Raw genomic sequence first — 18,438 nt, 5'->3', positions numbered from 1 at the left:
CTTCCGGACTCTCTCACTCTGTGAGGGCCTCAGTTCAAATCGCACATGTCTCGAATGGGCTGGAGTATTTCTATTTTGGATGTATTTGGGGTACTTAATTGTGCTCATGACTTAGTGTTTCTTCTTCCATGGGTATGAGTAAGTATCTCATTTATTTCTTTTGCCACATGTATCACTGACGAAGGGAGGGCTGTTATAAGTAAACCTGAAATCGGTCCGATATGGTAACAATGGAATTTTTTAGAAATTTCTGTCGACCTTTTTTCGAGTAGTAGCGTGCGTATTGTGAAAAAATTATATGGTTAATGGACAATATGTCCAATTTTTCGGCATGTTTGGCATTAGAATCTTTTCGTTGTCCTTATTTATTAATTATATATATATATTATATATATATATATATATATTATATATATATATATAATAATATATATTATATATATATATATATATAATTATATATATATAATATAATATATATATATAATAGAAATGTATGTTACCAAAAGGAAATAAAAATTACACGTGGGGAATGTAAGGGGAGAGTAAGAGAAAAATAAGCGAAAATGCACACTAGAATAAAAAAAAAATAAAGGGTTTTTATGAAAAGTAACGATAGATATATACAATTAGATGAACTGAGGTAGGGAGTAAAAGTAATAAAGTCATTATTGTGAATTGTTAAAGAGATTCAAAAGCGTACTGGTTTCGTAAAATTACTGGATATATATATATATATATATATATATATATATATATATATATAATATATATATATATATATATATATCTATATATATACATATATATATATATATATATATGTATATATATATATAAAAGAACTTTAATGAACTTTAGAAATCTGTTTAATTATCTACATTACTTCATGAGTATAGCCTCAAACACTAGAATGTCTAGAGAACTTACATGTATTTTAGCTGATGAGTACGGGACTCGTTTATATGCTGTAATCTTTGCAACTTTTAATAAAACCTGTCCTTGTATGAAACGATCGTACTAAATACCTATCCATTCTTGTTGCTTCTTTCTCGCTTATAATCACCCCACATTACTGTATTGTTAAATCAGTATAGTTTTTTTTGGTGCATCTAAGTTAGGTACCATATTCAAGTAAATTTTTTAAAATTAACTTGAATCTTATTGCTCTTTGAATATAATATATATATATATATATATATATAACATATATATATAAATATATATATATATATACATATAATATTTAGTATTATATTATTACATATGTATATTTATGTATATATGTATACACACACACACATACACACACACATACACACACACACACACACACACACACACACACACATATATATATATATATATATATATAGATATATAATTTCTGTGTATTGTATTGAATTGAATATTCCAGTATCGTTCTTGCCGAATGTTTGACATTAGTTTGCAATTTGAGGAATCTTTATGTGCCACGCCTTGTAGGATGAGCGCCTGCGCAGAGGACTTCCGACTTTAGTACGAAATAAACTGTGTAGTGTATCCCCAGATCACTCTTAGTTGAACTTATCAATGTTCAGTTCCATTCACATTTTCTACCAGAAATCATATTGTTTGATATTGCCTTCGTTAAATTACGACATTAATCTGGAATAGTTTTGACTGAGCACCTACAGAAACATCAGGTGTCATAGTGTTCCCTTACATTAATGAATCGGGTGTATTATGAACACACATTCTTCTGAAAGGAGACTTTGTTGAGGAAAGACAGAAACAGTTAGCACATTTCCGTTCGAAATTGACGGAACATATTAAGAATGAGTAAGTATGTCATCTATATGTTAGCCGTTGTCCACCGTGCACATGAAGATTTAAGTTAATAAATATCAGCGCACATTAGCAAATAATTTGTTAGCTGAATTTATAAATAAGACTCACAAACACTTTTTAGCTTCATGAACTTCTAGTAGTTTTGGCTAAAGAGACACACCGATATCGAAACAGCGGGTATCCGAACGTCCTCTTGCGCTAATGAATCAAGTGTACTATGATCTCACATTCGCCAGAAAGAAATTGTTCTCCGATAACAACATACCACAAATATTAGCATATTGCAGTTCGTATCTACCGAAACGTATTAAGAATAAAAATGCATGTTGCCGTTCTGAATCTCGCTGTTCAGATTCCTCACACACGCGCGAATTTTTCACTCACTACCTAGCTACCTAATTCTCTTTGTCTTTATATATACGCATTCGATTACACATATAATTGCTTGGGTGCACATACATTCTTCACTTATGCTTACGCCTTCCCCCTCTCTTTCTTAATATATATATATCGCAATGTGTATGTATGTGAATGTATGTATGCATGCATTTATGTATGTATGTTTGTATGTATGTACATATGTATGTATTATGAATGCATGCATGTATGTATGTTTGCATATATGTCTGTCTGTCTGTCTGTCTATCTATCTATCTATCTATCTATCTATCTATCTAGTTATCTATCTATCTTAATATATACTCCCATACATATATATATAATATATATATATATATATATATATATATATATATATATGCATATGCAGCCGCCAGTATAGTTCGTTAACGGCAAATCAGACAAGCATAATGTATATTGGCAAGCGATGTTCTTCAGTTAATATATTTATACATATTCAATGTTGTATATACGTTCTTTTATGAATTGCTCTAACTTTACAATGAATAGCAATTTGCGTGTGTATACGTGAGTCTGTAAGCGTACCATACTTCTGTAAGTGTATGTTAGGTGCATGTATGTATATGTGTGCAGTAACCTTTAAAGTATATATCCGTAAATGCTTTGAAAGAAAACTCGGTTAAAAGGATGTCTAATTGGAAAGAAAAGTATTCACAAGAAGCAAGAAAAAAAAAAACCCACCTAAAATAATAATACTAATAATAACAATATTTCTAACAATAGTAATTGCACATATGTAGTAAATAATAACAAAATGTATCACAATGCTACGAAAATAAAAATGTTTGTTATATCTGTTTGTTATCGATCTGGGTCATATTTTCTGAAAGTCAAAACATTTGTCCAGGACTCCTGATATCTAAACTGTATTTTTTTTATGTCTCTGAGGTAGTAGCTTCTATGTTGTTTAGTGTCTGTATAATGGGTATTTTTACTGGTGTGGTTGTTTTACTGGAACGAACACAATATATTCTCAAAACAATGGCTATTACACCGAAAATTTTCTGTTTTATTAATAATAATAATGATAAAAAAAAATCATTGTACTGTAAATAAGTAAATTTATGTTTGGTTTTTCATAACAGACATTTTCACATAAAATTTAGGAAATATCTGGCTGGAAATAATATTGAAAATAATATATAATTCTATTTTTATTTCAACGGATATTATTTCATAATGTCTGATATATTTTATTTCTTCTGATATCTAATCCATTACATCGAATAAAACTGTGCCAGCGTTCATATACGGAGGAATTATTATTTCCCAGTACGCTTACAATAGTAGCTCCAGTGGGACAATCAGAGATCAAACAATAATAAGTCTTTGAACCACGTCACTTTTAAACTCTTAGATGATGTTCACATTATAGATTTTCCCCTGGAGCTCTTTATTTTGGAGAAATCGATCGTCGTAATGGAGAAGGGACTTTTGATCGTTTTCTTCAGGGAATGTTTAATAATAGCGTACTGAATTAAATCACGAAAGTTAATCGAATTTGGAATTAAGAAATTGGTGGAGAAGACTATATAGGTGGAAGAAGAAGAAAAGGGAAAGGGAGGGGGTAGTGAGTGACAATGAGTGGGAGTGCAGGGGAGTATTGAGTGAGAGATAAGAAGAATGTGAGAGAAATGAGAATCTATAAAAATCTCTGTTGGTAGAATTTACGCTTTCAGATGGCCCCTACATATGTTATTTTCGGCGTGGCTGTGTGGTAAGAAGTTTACTTCCCGACAGCGTGGTTCAGGCTTCCTTCCCACTGCGTAGCACCTTGTCAATGAATTTGGTAGAGGAAAACTGAAAGAAGCCCATGGTCTATATCTATCTATGTGCGTGTCTTTGTGTCTGTTTGTTCCTCACTACCGCTTCACAACCGGTGTTGGTGTTTTTACGACCCTGTAACATAGTGGTTCGGAGAAAGAAGCCGATGGAATAAATACCAGCTTTAAAAAAGAGTATTGGTGTCGATTCAGTTGACTAAAATTCTTTAATACGGTGCTCCAGAATGGCCGCAGTCTAATGGCCGAAACATGAAAAAGATGAAAAATATTTATGTATTTTAGATGGTGAGAAAAAAGCAGACAGAAGGAAAGAGAAGAAGTAGACATGAGTGGAGGAATAGAGGAGAGAGAAGGAGAGACTGAGAGAGTTAAAGAGACGTTGATACGTTTCAAAAGAGTACAACTTACGTGAATGAAGAAAATTAATTTCAACCGCGAACGAATCAAAATCAGTATATCATGTAATGTCAAAATCGATTACGACTCATCGTGGATGTTCTATGTAGTCGTTTCGCTATTTGAAATAGCAGCAGAATTGGCCCTCATAGCACACCCTGCAGTCTTAAAAAGAGTTAAAGAACACATTGGATAATTGTTGTTCATTGTTTGTTCCTTCTTGAGCCATGCCTGGTTCATAAGGGCCGGTTTCCTGGTTCCCTTGGCGTATAGGTTCCCCACCTGGACGGAACGCCTGTCCGTCGCAGGTGAGCTGCAAGATGCAGAAGGAAAGAGTGAGAGAATGTTGTGGCAAAAGAATCAGTAGAAGTTCGCCATTACCTTCTGCCGGAGCCGCGTAGAGCTTAGGGGTTTCGCTCATAAACGCACACATCGCACGGTCTGCGATTCGAACCCGCGATCCCTCGACCGCGAGTCCGTTGCTCTAACCACTAGGACATGTGCCTCCACACATTGGATAATTAAGTAGTCCTAAGCGCATTAAAGCCGAAAAAAAAAGAAAAAGCAGAATAAAATAATAATAGTGATTGGGATTACTTTAATCATAATTTTGCTGAAATAGGTCTGAACTGGCTAAGAAATAACGACAATGATAACAGCAATAATGCTATATTAATAACAACTCAACTAACAAACATCTACAATAAAAATAACAGCAGGAACGTCAATGAGACAGTGATACCCTCCTCTTTCTTTCTTTCTTTCTTTCTTTCTTTCTTTCTTTCTTTCTGTCTTCCTTCCTTCCTTCTTTCTTTATTTATTTCTATGACCATCCACGCAGCAAGATTGAGCAACTGTTTAATCATTAGTTGTCTTGTTAAGCGACAAATAACGAATATTTATGTATTTTAGATGGTGAGAAAAAAACAGTCAGAAGGAGAGAGAAGAAGTAGACATGAGTGGAGGAGTAGAGGAGAGAGAAGGAGAGACTGAGAGAGTTAATGAGATGTTGATAGGCACAGGAGTGGCTGTGTGGTAAGTAGCTTGTTTACCAACCACATGGTTCCGGGTTCAGTCCCACTGCGTGGCACCTTGGGCAAGTGTCTTCTACTATAGCCTCGGGCCGGTCAAAGCCTGGTGAGTGGATTTGGTAGACGGAAACTGAAAGAAGCCCGTCGTATATATGTGCATATATATATATGTGCGTGTGTGTTTGTGTGTCTGTGTTTGTCCCATCCAACATCGCTTGACAACCGATGCTGGTGTGTTTATGTCCCCGTCACTTAGCGGTTCGGCAAAAGAGACCGATAGAATAAGTACTGGGCTTACAAAGAATAAGTTCCGGGGCCGAGTTGCTCGATTAAAGGCGGTGCTCCAGCATGGCCGCTGTCAAATGACTGAAACAAGTAAAAGAGTAAAAGAGTATTTATTTACCAAAGAGTGTTGAGCACACATTCTCACTTTTCGATATTGACATCTATCTATCTATCTATCTATCTATCTATCTATCTATCTATCTATCTATCTATCTATCTATCTATCTATCTATCTATCTATCTATCTATTTATCTATCTATCTATCTAAACACATATATACACGATTACATATATATATATATATGTATATATACAACACCCCAACACCACATATATATCAAAAACAGATAATGAACAAACAAAACGTTGTAACATGTATTATTTTGAGCATTTAATTTATAAGTCTAATTTAAACATAATTCGAACATAGTGCAGACTAGTTATTAAGAATACACAAGGTCTCTTACAGTTGTGTCTAGATAGCTAAGCATAGGGACCATATGCTATTGAGTAGAGATTTCCACATAAGCTAACTATACCGTCATCGGTGAGAGGGAAATAAAGAGTATTCCTAATGAAGGACAGTAGCAGTTATGTATGTATGTATGTATGTATGTATGTATGTATGTATGTATGTATGTATGTATGTATGTATGTATGTATGTATGTATGTATGTATGCATATATATATATATATATATATATATCGTTAGCTACTACACGCATTTTTTTATCTTGTTTCTCTCCTTGTTTTTTTCTGTGTATCTTTCTGTGGAAGAGCGTAGGCTCGAAACGTAAAAGACGTTTTCTATTCCTGAGCGCTATACTAATACATTTGTTTGTTTGTACACAACCTGCCTTCGTCTTTTGTTTATTTTCGTAAACTTTCCCTTTATATATATATATATATATATTTTAAATATTAGAATTGTGCGAGTTATTAGACTGTGTTCATGCTGGGGTACTGCACTAAAGAAATTTAGTAACACGAATCGAGTCAAGTAGTTATTCTTTTAATCTTGGTATTTTTATCAGTCTCTGTGGCCTAACCGCTAAATTGCGGGAACATAAAAACACAAACACCGGATGTCAAGCGCTGTGGCGAGACACACACACACACACACACACCACACACACACACACACACACACACACACACACACTCACACACACACACACTCACACACACACATACCGCCTACACACACACACACACACACACACACACATACCGCCTACACACACACAAACTTATGCGTATTCCTTTCTATTTTCATTTACTCTTGCTAATTTCAGTATACCTCATTATACAGATACCCCTTAGAAAACTTTGTACACGTTCCACCATTACAAACATCGATGTGTCTTTCAGCTATCCCTTTCGCTTATCTAAGTAGATCTCCTAGGATGGAATGTTTTTTTCCCCAATATATTCAGTATTAGACAAAGACATATTATTTTAACATTTTCTACAAATTCTCTAATTCTTGAATCGTTCATTCGGCAAATAGGATCAAGTCAACTCTCCTGTGATGCAGTCATAATAAGTCTAAGCTTCTACGGAGTTATATCCCGTACTAGTTGAAATAATTCAAATAATATAAGTCTCTGTCTAATATTATTTACTCCTCATTACGTAATTGCGTCTGCTAATTATCATTTTTGTTATCTGCTTTAATTCAGTTTAACTCTAACTTAATTATAGATGTCTCAGTTACTTGTGGACGTAAATATGTTATTTATTTTCAGCAAACTACTTTGTACAACCACTGAAACATCATTGATTAAAAATGATGAGTGATGAAAGAGTGAATATCATGTACAGGAAATAGATGCAAACTCGGAATTACTGTTACGTTAGTACAAATGTGTATTGCCAAATGGCAAATTGTAGTAATGGATACAAACTAAGGTTTTTGTGTAAAATTACTAATGGCTTTGCGCCTCTGGTTCTTACAAAGTTAAATGAGAACAAAAAAAAAAAAAAATAAAGAACCAAAATCTTCAAATTTTACAAATTGGAGCATCTTTCTAATAATCTTTAGTCAGATTCAGCTGTACATCGTTAACCAGCTAGAGATGTAGAGACCGCTCGAACAAACAACCATGTTAAAGTGGCTACAAATATATATATATATATATATATATATATATATATATATATATTATATATATATACATACATACACAGACATATATGTATATATATATATATATATATATATATATATGTGTGTGTGTGTGTATATATATGTATATACATATTTATAAACGCATATATATGTGTATACATATGTATATGTGTGTGTGTGTTTGAATATATGTATATAGATATAAAAAAATAACGAAGATATCCGATTTTATTAGCGACACTAAATCATGGGACACGATTGATAAAATGAGTTTCTCTTACCATTTGATCGATCAGAATTATATCAACTAAGATAAAACAGCAGGCTGAAGTCTGTACAGAAAGGGGTTACTGTAACTTGTTTGACATAGGCAAATGTATCAAACCAGGATAGCATCCTGTTGATATGTTCATACTATGTTTATGGAGGAATAGAGGTCAGAATAGCTATGGAATTCTAGGTCGACAATTATGAGGCGGTTAATAGAAAATGCAGCTGATACCGTCCGCTGTTACCAACAAGCACTGAAGTACAAGCTGTGAATAAAATACGGCAGAAAAATAGCTGGCCTCTGCCTACCAGTAATTTGAATTTAATTGAATGCCCAGTGACTCGACTTCACGGTCAGGGGATCAAGCCGGTTGAAAAGGTAAATTGGTAGGTGTCTGCATCTGTAGCGACTACCATAAGAAACAGGAAATCCGCTGCAGGTTACGTACAGGTTATTCAGTAATGGTTGACCTGAGCAACGTGTTGAAAGGTCACAAAGTGCGGAGAGTGTATCTTGTAATACAAGCACGCACGTGGTGAAGTTATTGATATTTTCAGAAACATTGGATAATCTGGTTCCAGACACACACTACGTCAAAAAGACCAGTTGGTGTTGGCTGGAACGTCGTTAATGATTGGTATGCCGATTTGGTCATTGCAAGGGTTAAGCAAAATTAACAGATTCAACGACTGAGTCTCAAACATGATTCCGCCTTCCTAATTGCAAGAAATAGCACCGAAGTCTTCCTCATGACAAATTTTACAACGTTAGAATGAGAATAAATCGAATAATGTCCAGAATGCTCAGTATTTGATTGAAAGGGATGGTCATAACCGAAATGTCTTTGAACAGATCTATTCGATTAGGCCCGACCTAGGGTAAATCAACGGCAACAACAACAATAGTAACAACTACCATCTTTACCGTCATGGAGTGAAATCACTTTTCACCTTGTTTAATTAGCAAGATGTTCAGATTGATAAAAATAATTATTTAATTCAGTGATAAGCTTGAAAATATTACATTCTTTGATGTCGTAGTTGATTCGAATCTAATGGATATTTTCATGTATTGAAAAAGTGAATCTACTTTAGTTATGAAAATCAGAGAGATATAGAGATAAAATAGATAGAGAAATAGATAGAGAGAGGTTAAGATAGAAATAGGGTAAGATCGAGATAAATTGAAACCATAATAGCAAAACCTCATTTGATATTATAAAAGTCTTTTATTATTCCTTTCTCATCAACGATGTACTATAAACATAATGATCAAATACGACCCCTACTACATTTGAAATCAGAAATTAAAGGATCGCTACTAAATACTGCAGGTTATTTCATCCGATGCTAACCCTCAAACAGTTATATGAGAGTGTCATATTTATTGGTGTTTCTTTTGTGAAAGAAACACCGAGAATGACTTCAAATTTGATAGCCTTTGATAATGTTTATTTTCTGGGAATTCCCAACCTAAAGTAAAATATTTTATATATTTCGGACAAGCAGGAAATTGTGTATAAGTCACCAGGAAAAAAAGTTTCGTTTCATGTCTGGGTAAGAAAAACATATTCTTTGATTTAGGAAGAAAAAGAAGCGGGGTGGGAGATTTCTAACAACGGCGCAAGTCTATGGATTTTGTCGGAGAGTATAGCCGATTTAAGTGTCTAGGGTAATGGGGCCCCTGCTCGGGAGTTCCAGGGTTTTGAGGAGTGTGGAACCATCTCTTAGCCATTATTGTTCCTAGAACTGCTCTCATCCGGAGTAGTAGCATATCTTAGAGTCATAAGAATGGGTTAAATAACATGTGATCATTCAAGCCAGGGTACGTTGAAATCATGGGATGCAGAATTGTAGATGTGAACAATTTCAGCTTATGAACATATTTGGTTACTGACAAATATCACAGAATGCTGAAAGAATGGATATGCAACAAACTAGCAACAGCCAGGTTCAACCAGTTCAGTCAGCGAACTACTATTCTTATATGTAGTAGTGGCGTGTGCAGATAAGATGATACAGCTAGCGAAAGACCAATGCGAGCAAACCCAAGCTATACATTCTTGTCGCATCGTTCGACTGGAATATTTAACGTGGAAGGGTTGCATTCGTCAGAGCAAGTCATCCGACCGGCTAATGATAGCCGATTTAATTTATTTATTGTCGTCCTAGAAAACTTCTGAATCCACTCTGTAAAATTTCCCTTAAATGGGGCTGCAGAGCTTCATTGAATAACAAACAGACTATCATGCTAGAGAATAGAGAAGAAATAAAACATAATAGTCAGATATATAATGCCTTTGATCTTAGGTCTGTTAGTGATCGGAGGCTAAACGAGATCATTCATCGTAGTATACAATAGTGTAAATTTAATGTAGCTAACAAAAGAACGTGAATTAATCAGAGTAAGGCTGTCAAAAACCCTGCACTAATAGGAAGAGAAATGGGAAATGTAACGATTATACTTATTGATTGGTCCAATGTATTCCAACCACTACCACACCCTCTTAATATTGGGACCAAAATGTGAGCTTCTTTTCTGAAAGAAATGTATGGTTTTATGAGAATTTCCCTGCTATTTCTAGCATATACTGGCTTTCTCGATGTCTTATGATAATTGTACCGCTCCATTAATATACTGACAGTGAATGTCAAATGACATTACCTGAAGCAGGGTAACACATCAGGCATGACCATCTATGATTGCCAGCTATTTATAGTTTTCTCTGTGATGTTCGAAACATAAACTACTTGTGTTGTGAGATAGGAAGAATTAGTCGAGCATCGCACAACAAACTTTGCGATACTTGATATCGTTGTTGAACTTTCAGTTAAAATCCTGCCGAAGCCAATTTTCACTTTCATTTCCTCAGAGTCGGTAAAACAACGTACCAGACAAGTATCGAAGTTGGCGAGCTGGCAGAAACGTTAGCATGCCGGGTGAAATGCTTAGCGGTATTTCGTCTGACGTTACGTTCTGAGTTCAAATTCAGCCGAGGTCGACTTTGCATTTCATCCTTTCGAGGTCGATAAATTAAGTACCAGTTACGCACTGGGATCGATGTAATCGACTTAATCCCTTTGTCTGTCTTTGTTTGTCTCCTCTATGTTTAGCCCCTTGTGGTTAATAAAGAAATAAGTATCGACTAACACTCCTACCAATATCTCAGACTATGTACTTATGTTAGTAACGAATGTTGTTCTTGTTATTGTTGTTTACTATTTCTTGTTACTTATCTGACATTATCTTTGATTAAACAGGCCTATTATCAAAGGCGTTCTAGTCATGACATTTCCCCTCTGCTTTGTTTATATTCAGCTTTGTTATTCTGTGTGTTCAGATATATCTTGCATTTGACTGTTGGGTTACGCAGGAACGATTGAGATATATTTTATTACTTTTATATCTGCATGACTGTCTGTTTACCTTGTTATTTAGCTGCATGTCTCTTGTTATGGCCAACAGGACTGATGAAAATAGTTATGCTCAAAGCAGAGACTCGGCTCAAATGATTGCAGTAGAGAGTACTTCACTAAGAAGTCTGCTGGAGGTGTTAAATCGGTACTATATAATTGCAGAATACACCTTTTAACTACACAGCTAAGTCTATTCTACATTACTCGATGCGAGAATATGTGTATTGTCTTTTGTTTACAGAGGAAATCTATTTTGCACTGATTTTTCTTTTACAGAAATGAAGCAGTATAGATAAGCTATTGATTTACTTTGACCAAACTGAGAGCCAAATTGTGCTGGGCAAGAATTCAGAATTGAAATTTCTTGAAATAGATTGTCAGTCATGAAATATTCTCAAAACTTTTACACTTTCAATGCCTGGGTTATTCCAATGTTCCTTATTTATAACTAGGTGGACTAAGCGTCTGCCATTTCAGTGAGCTGGCCAATATCGTAATATTTCAGTTGTTCAAAACCAGCACAATATAACAATAGAATATTTTACTAAGCCTCGAATCTTGATTTTGTTGTAAATCAATTGAAACACCGTTAATCTGCTGATTAGAAATACAACCATGAAAATATTTTAATCCATTTTCTGTTTGTGAAAATGAATCATTGAATATTCTTAAAAATGTTTTATTTTCATTCAGTATTTTTCACTCAATATTAAGTGATACTGGGATTTGCTGAAAATTTGAAAACATTTCTGCAAAAAGCAGCTTTCCATATCACTCTCAACTGCTAACACCTGGATTTCTTTTCGTTTATATCAGTTTCCACAGTACGACAATGCGTATTACATGCTGCTTCAGTTATGAAGTTGAAACAAATAATTTCTGTGGAGTTTACATAGAAATTATTTTATTCATTTTCTCATATATAATTTCTTCATACAAGACAAGCTTTACAGTACTTTAAAAGCAAAAATCTACGTCACACCCAGAGCAAACAAGTGCTACATACAAACATTACAGAATTGTCATTAACATGCAGTAACATATTCTTTTCAGACAAACAAAATATGTATTATGTTCTAGCACTGAAAATCTTATTTAATGAAAGTGTATATTTTATCTTTTCTTTTACTTGCTTCATTCATTGGACTGCAGCCATGCTGGGGCATCATCTTGAAGGGTTTTAGTCCAAAAGATCGACAACAGTATTTATTTTTAAATCTGGAAATTATTCTGTTGGTGTTTTTTGCCCAAATGATAGGTTATGGGAACTAAAAAAACCACCACCGATTGATAAGCGGTGTATTTGTGTCAGTTCTCGATCATAGGAGACTGACACAAACACAAAAATACATACATGTACACGCATGCACATTCAAACACACACATACACACACACACATACACATACACACACACAAACACACACACACACTCACTCACCCCCTCCACACACATGACGGACTTCTTCACAGTTTCAGCGTACCAAATTCACTCAGAATGCATTGGTTGGTCTGGGGCTATAGTAGGAGACACTCCCGGTGCCGTGCAGAGGGACTGAACCCTAACCCAGTAGTTTCAAAACAAGCTCTTTAATCAGAGAGCCATAACTGTGCCTGTAATATAAGTTTCCTAGTTTTGTTTTGCACCTCTTATAAAATGTTTCAAAGTTTATATATCCACTGAAAGTTTATATATCCAACTTGTCATACATAAAAATTATTCGCTAAAAATGATACACATAAAATTCTACAAGGTTTCCTATTATTTAAAAATACCCCTTAAAATTATTTCGGCATAAGGAAAATATGTAATATAATAATATTTACTAAACTATCATTATTACATGTAATTAAGGAACTCATTAATTATCTTGACTGAGATAAGTATAAGAAGAGCATAAATTATAATGATATTGCTTTTCTTACTGTACTCCGATGTTTAGCGCTGATTGAGCACAACAGGAATCAAACAAATTACTGCTATGATCCGTCTGTTTCTTAATGTCGCAGGTAGGCTAGTGTTTTTTTCATGAGCACATAATGTGTGTATGAGCGTGCGTATATAGTAGGTTGTTATGTTTGTAATACAGTAACTTAGAAAAAAGTCTAAGATGAAGCTAACAATTTGTGGACAAAATGTCACTCAAAGAGTGTTCATATAGAGAAAGCAATGAATAGAGTGAAAAGCAATGAATACATCACCATCTTAAACCTTTTCAAGGAACCATGTTCACTTAGAAAGACTGAAAATGATTAATATATATATATATATATATATAAATTACTATTATACAATTCAAACAATGCTAGACATAAACCAAATCATAAATAAAAAATAAAATATATTTTAAACATATATAATAAGTAAATGCTGCTTAGTTGTCGAGACATGGTATGTTCGATCTTTTTCACGACTCGTCTTTAAAAACTAGATCTACTCCAATCACGGTTGTATATATGCCCATCAAGTAATCAGCTTTTTTGTGATCTAGTTATATGTCTTAAAATATATTTTATTTTTTATTTATAATTTGGTTTATGTCTATCATTGTTTGAATTGCATTATAGTGGTTTTTCTCTAATTTATATATATTACATATTTATATTGTCAAATTTGATTTAATACTAAATTGAATTTTTACCTGTCAGTTTGGAGTTATACTCCTTAATATTATATATATATATATATATATATATATAAAGAGAGAGAGAGAGGGAGAGAGAACTAGACAGAATTTAGTGACACAGGATATGAATATAGACTAGATGGCTGAGGTTAAAACACGCCAGGGATCGTTCTGCACATTAAATACAAATATTATAGATTCATACATATTTAATGTATAGGTAAGTAGAATTTCGAATGACTGAAATAATCTGTATAGTTCATAAGCAAATACGTCTTCAAGAGTGCTTAAATCAAAAATGATTACTTGATGGACATATATACAACCGTGACTAGAGTAGATCTAGTTTTCAAAGGCGACTCGGGAAAAAACATCGAACATACCATGTCTCAATAGCTAAGCAGCATATTCTACTTGGTTTCTAAGAAGAATGTTTGAGTATATTTACACGCACACACACACACACACACACACACACCACACACACACACACACACACAATGTAGTAAAGTTGATCATTTATATGACCGAGAAAAAATAAATTGAGGTGTACTTTCTCATACTAAATATAAATAATCTCAAAGGCCTGAAGTATATCATATTCTGCTCTGAAATATTTCGATCCACTAAGATTATCCTAGCAAATTCCAGACAAAAAAATTCGATTGGGTGGGATTTAAAAACCTATGAATTCTTCTGGCGACCTGGCAAAATCGTTAGCAGCGTCGGGCAAAATGGTTGGAGGCATTTCATCCGTTCTTACCTTCTGAGTTCAAGTTCCGCCGAGATACGTTTTTATACTTTCTGGGTCGATAAAATAAATACCAGTCAACCACTGGGGTCGATGTAGTCGACTTATCCCTTCTCCCTAAATTACTAGCCTCGTGCCAAAATTTGAACACAAGATTTCTTCTAGAGATGTTTGAAATTCAAAATAACTAGAAAAAAGAATTTAGTCTAATGTGTTAATTTGATCAAAACTTAGAATGCATATAATGCTGACTTTAGTTAAAATATGTTGGTGACATATTTCAACTTCTAAGCGCAAATTCATCGCTGTTACCTTGGAGGAAAAAAAATTCTCTCTTATGGTGAAAAGGTGTAAAGACACCGTGTCCTGTCAGTTGGATTCCAAGACGCGTTTCTAGCCCTTCAGTTGTTATGAATGGGAAATACGGAAGAGGGGAAACTCAACACTGAACAGGCTTAATTAAAGATGAAGCTTTAATTGAAGAAACAATCAACTACATTGACTGAATTGCGCCATTAGGCCGCGAAATCGGAAAAAACTACAGCAGTACCAGCACCAATTAGTGTTTAGGTATGAGCGATCTTTAGGTTCGTTAAAACGTCTGTGACATATTTCAGCTCCTAAAGGCAAATGCACTCTCTTATGGTAAAAAAGGTGTAAAAGCACTATATTTATCCATGCTGCCCGCTATTGGATTCCAGGACTAATTTCTAGATCTTTAGCCGGTGTCAGCTTCATAATCTTTTCTCTACGGTAACCGTTGGGAATTTGTCTTTAGATATTGAAATATGTCACAGATATGTTTTAACAGACCTAAAGTTTCCTTACGCCTAAACATTGCTTGGCGCTGATACTGTTGTAATATATATATATATATACATACATACATACACACACACACATATATATGTGTGTGTGTGTGTGTGTGTATGTCTATCGAGAAAGAGACAGAGGAAGAGAGACAGAGAGAGATATAGATAAGATAATGATGCAAATAGACATGCTTGGGCGCTTGATATACAAAATATACATACATGTAAATATATGTATAGAGAAACAAAGCTGAAAACCATGTATAAGTATGTAGATATGATATATTTGCAGAATAGATTTACATAGAATACAAAAGATACGGAAAACTAAGTGGAGAGGGCATGCCATTTCGGATCCGACAGCTGTATCGAGGGTCTCGGAATTATGTAACAGTAATGATGTTAGATGGATTATGCAAAGATTCAAAGGTATGCAACCAGTAGTGGATGCATATAAATATTACCGTAAATCCGGCCTTCAGGGTGTCGGAAAAATTATAATGGAAAACGACGTTAAAGAGACAAAATTATCCTGGCTATAATATATTTAGAATTACATTGTTTTGAGACGGCAGGCTTGAATTGAGGGATATTTCACTGCTATTTACAGCTGGTCTAGCGCTTATGAGAGGGCTGGTGACTCCGATGTTTGATCGTAGAAATCATTATAATTGTAGGACTGAATAACTGGAGTGATGAGATATATATTTCACAGTTTCGCATTATCCCATTTTCTCAACGAAATGAGCTTGCTAATAGCTTTTATAGAGATTTATACTGTACTAACTATATTTCCAAACATTGCCTTCATGATAAGTTTCATAAAACGAACGTTATAAATTTTACACAATTCACGGAATATGCTTAATATCCATTCATCTATATAGACTCTATTACTAAACGTTTGGTTCTTTGTTAGTTTTAATCATTTCAGCCATCTTAATGGGTTTTTTCTCATCTTTTGTTTTGTTTTAAATTCACTTGAATCGATTGTCATAGAAAGATTGCTTTTGGAACAACTCTTTCATTTCAAACTCCCCAAGCCATTAAATATATATATATATATACAAAATGTAATAAAATGTAGTAAAACAAAACAAATTTTACAATATTGGTAACATTATTTATATATGATACTAGTTGCTCTGTTTGCGAAAATTCAAACGAATTTAGTTGTACCAAACAATCTCTTCTTTGTTGTTTACAAATTATCTGCATGGTTTATTTTCCTACGTTCTTCAATCGCCGGTTCTTTGAGACAATATATTTATAACTTCATTAAGTTTTCTATAGCAATAGCTTTGTGAGCGAAATAAAGAAATATTTTAAAATAAAATTTGATACCTATATTTGTTGTTGTTGGTCTGGTTGTTGTTGTTGTTATTGCTGTTGTTAAGTGTGGAAAATGTCTTTTCTTTTTTATGACATACAGTGATATTTGAGAGCAATATTGCTGCTATTTCTTTCAAACTAAGAGGTAGCTGCCTATTATTGACATACTGGTTAAATACTAAATTAGCAATCACGAGTTTTTATTTTGCAATCCTGACGATTTTCTAATCTAAGATTCGTCACCTGCATTTCAAAGAAATCAGGTTCGCCGGAGCTTTTCCAAGTATTGTGAAATGAAACAATTATTCAAAAGCATATAAATGAGGGAAGAGGCTTTTCCATCTGACTTGGAATTGGATATTTTTGATCAAATGTTAGTCTTATGATGTTGGTAAAGTCTAGAAAGAAACCTATATTACATTCTCAGCAATACACATGTAGACAGCTTCTTTGAATCATAAGTAGAAAGAGAATGACTTTAAGAGAGCTCGTCAAGATCGGTAAGTAAGTCAGAAGAGAAGTAAATAAGTAAGCGAGCTTCTCCAAAAGCAAAAGACTTTCTGAATTTGCTTATATAAATCTATGGTTTCCACTTGATAACTTTTTAGTAAAGGAAATCTCTTATTTTTTTCTCTGGCAACCTTTTATGCACTGTTGTCACTGAATAACATTTTACTCAAACTTTTCTGGGGCTCCTTTATATATACATGAATATAATCATAAGGCAGCAAATCGCCAATTAATAAGGACAGGTAAGTTTCTACAACATTACGGCATTGAATTAAATGATATCAGGTTAAGCGACAAGATAATGCAGCATGTCTCTGGGTATATACTCTCTTATTTACAAGATCAGCAGAACAGTACTGGATTCAGCAAAAGTAAGTACTATTTAATGAATGCAGAAGTTGCACGGGAGCTGCCTCTGGTTTCGTGTCCAGATAGCTCAGTAATCAGACGTGCGCACATGGCGTACCATGCACGATCTGTTAATTATTCAAGGTTAAACGACGTAGATACTTCATGAGGAAGCGCAAGAAAAACATTGGGAGTCCGAAATAAAAGAACGAGAAGAAATCGTCTACGTATTTTGTAAAATCACTATAATCTGATCAGCGGATTAAGCACATAGGTTAACGAACTTAGCATTGGTCTTAGTCGATTACTCCCACTAAACATTTAAAGATTAAACAGCAACATAAACATTCTTCTTCTTGTAGAGGGTTACAAGAATATAAACTTTATTACCATTTCCCCTTAACGTTTGTTTGGTCGTTTTTTCCTCTCGGATTTCTTAATGGAGTAGCCTCATCGTTTGAGCTTGAACGATTGCTAGCCCGAGTCCGGTACG

Source organism: Octopus sinensis, linkage group LG6 (assembly GCF_006345805.1).
Source record: "Octopus sinensis linkage group LG6, ASM634580v1, whole genome shotgun sequence".
NCBI classification, from domain to species: Eukaryota; Metazoa; Mollusca; class Cephalopoda; order Octopoda; family Octopodidae; genus Octopus; species Octopus sinensis.
The sequence above is the reverse complement of the archived record's forward strand: the minus strand, read 5'-3'. Positions refer to the sequence as shown.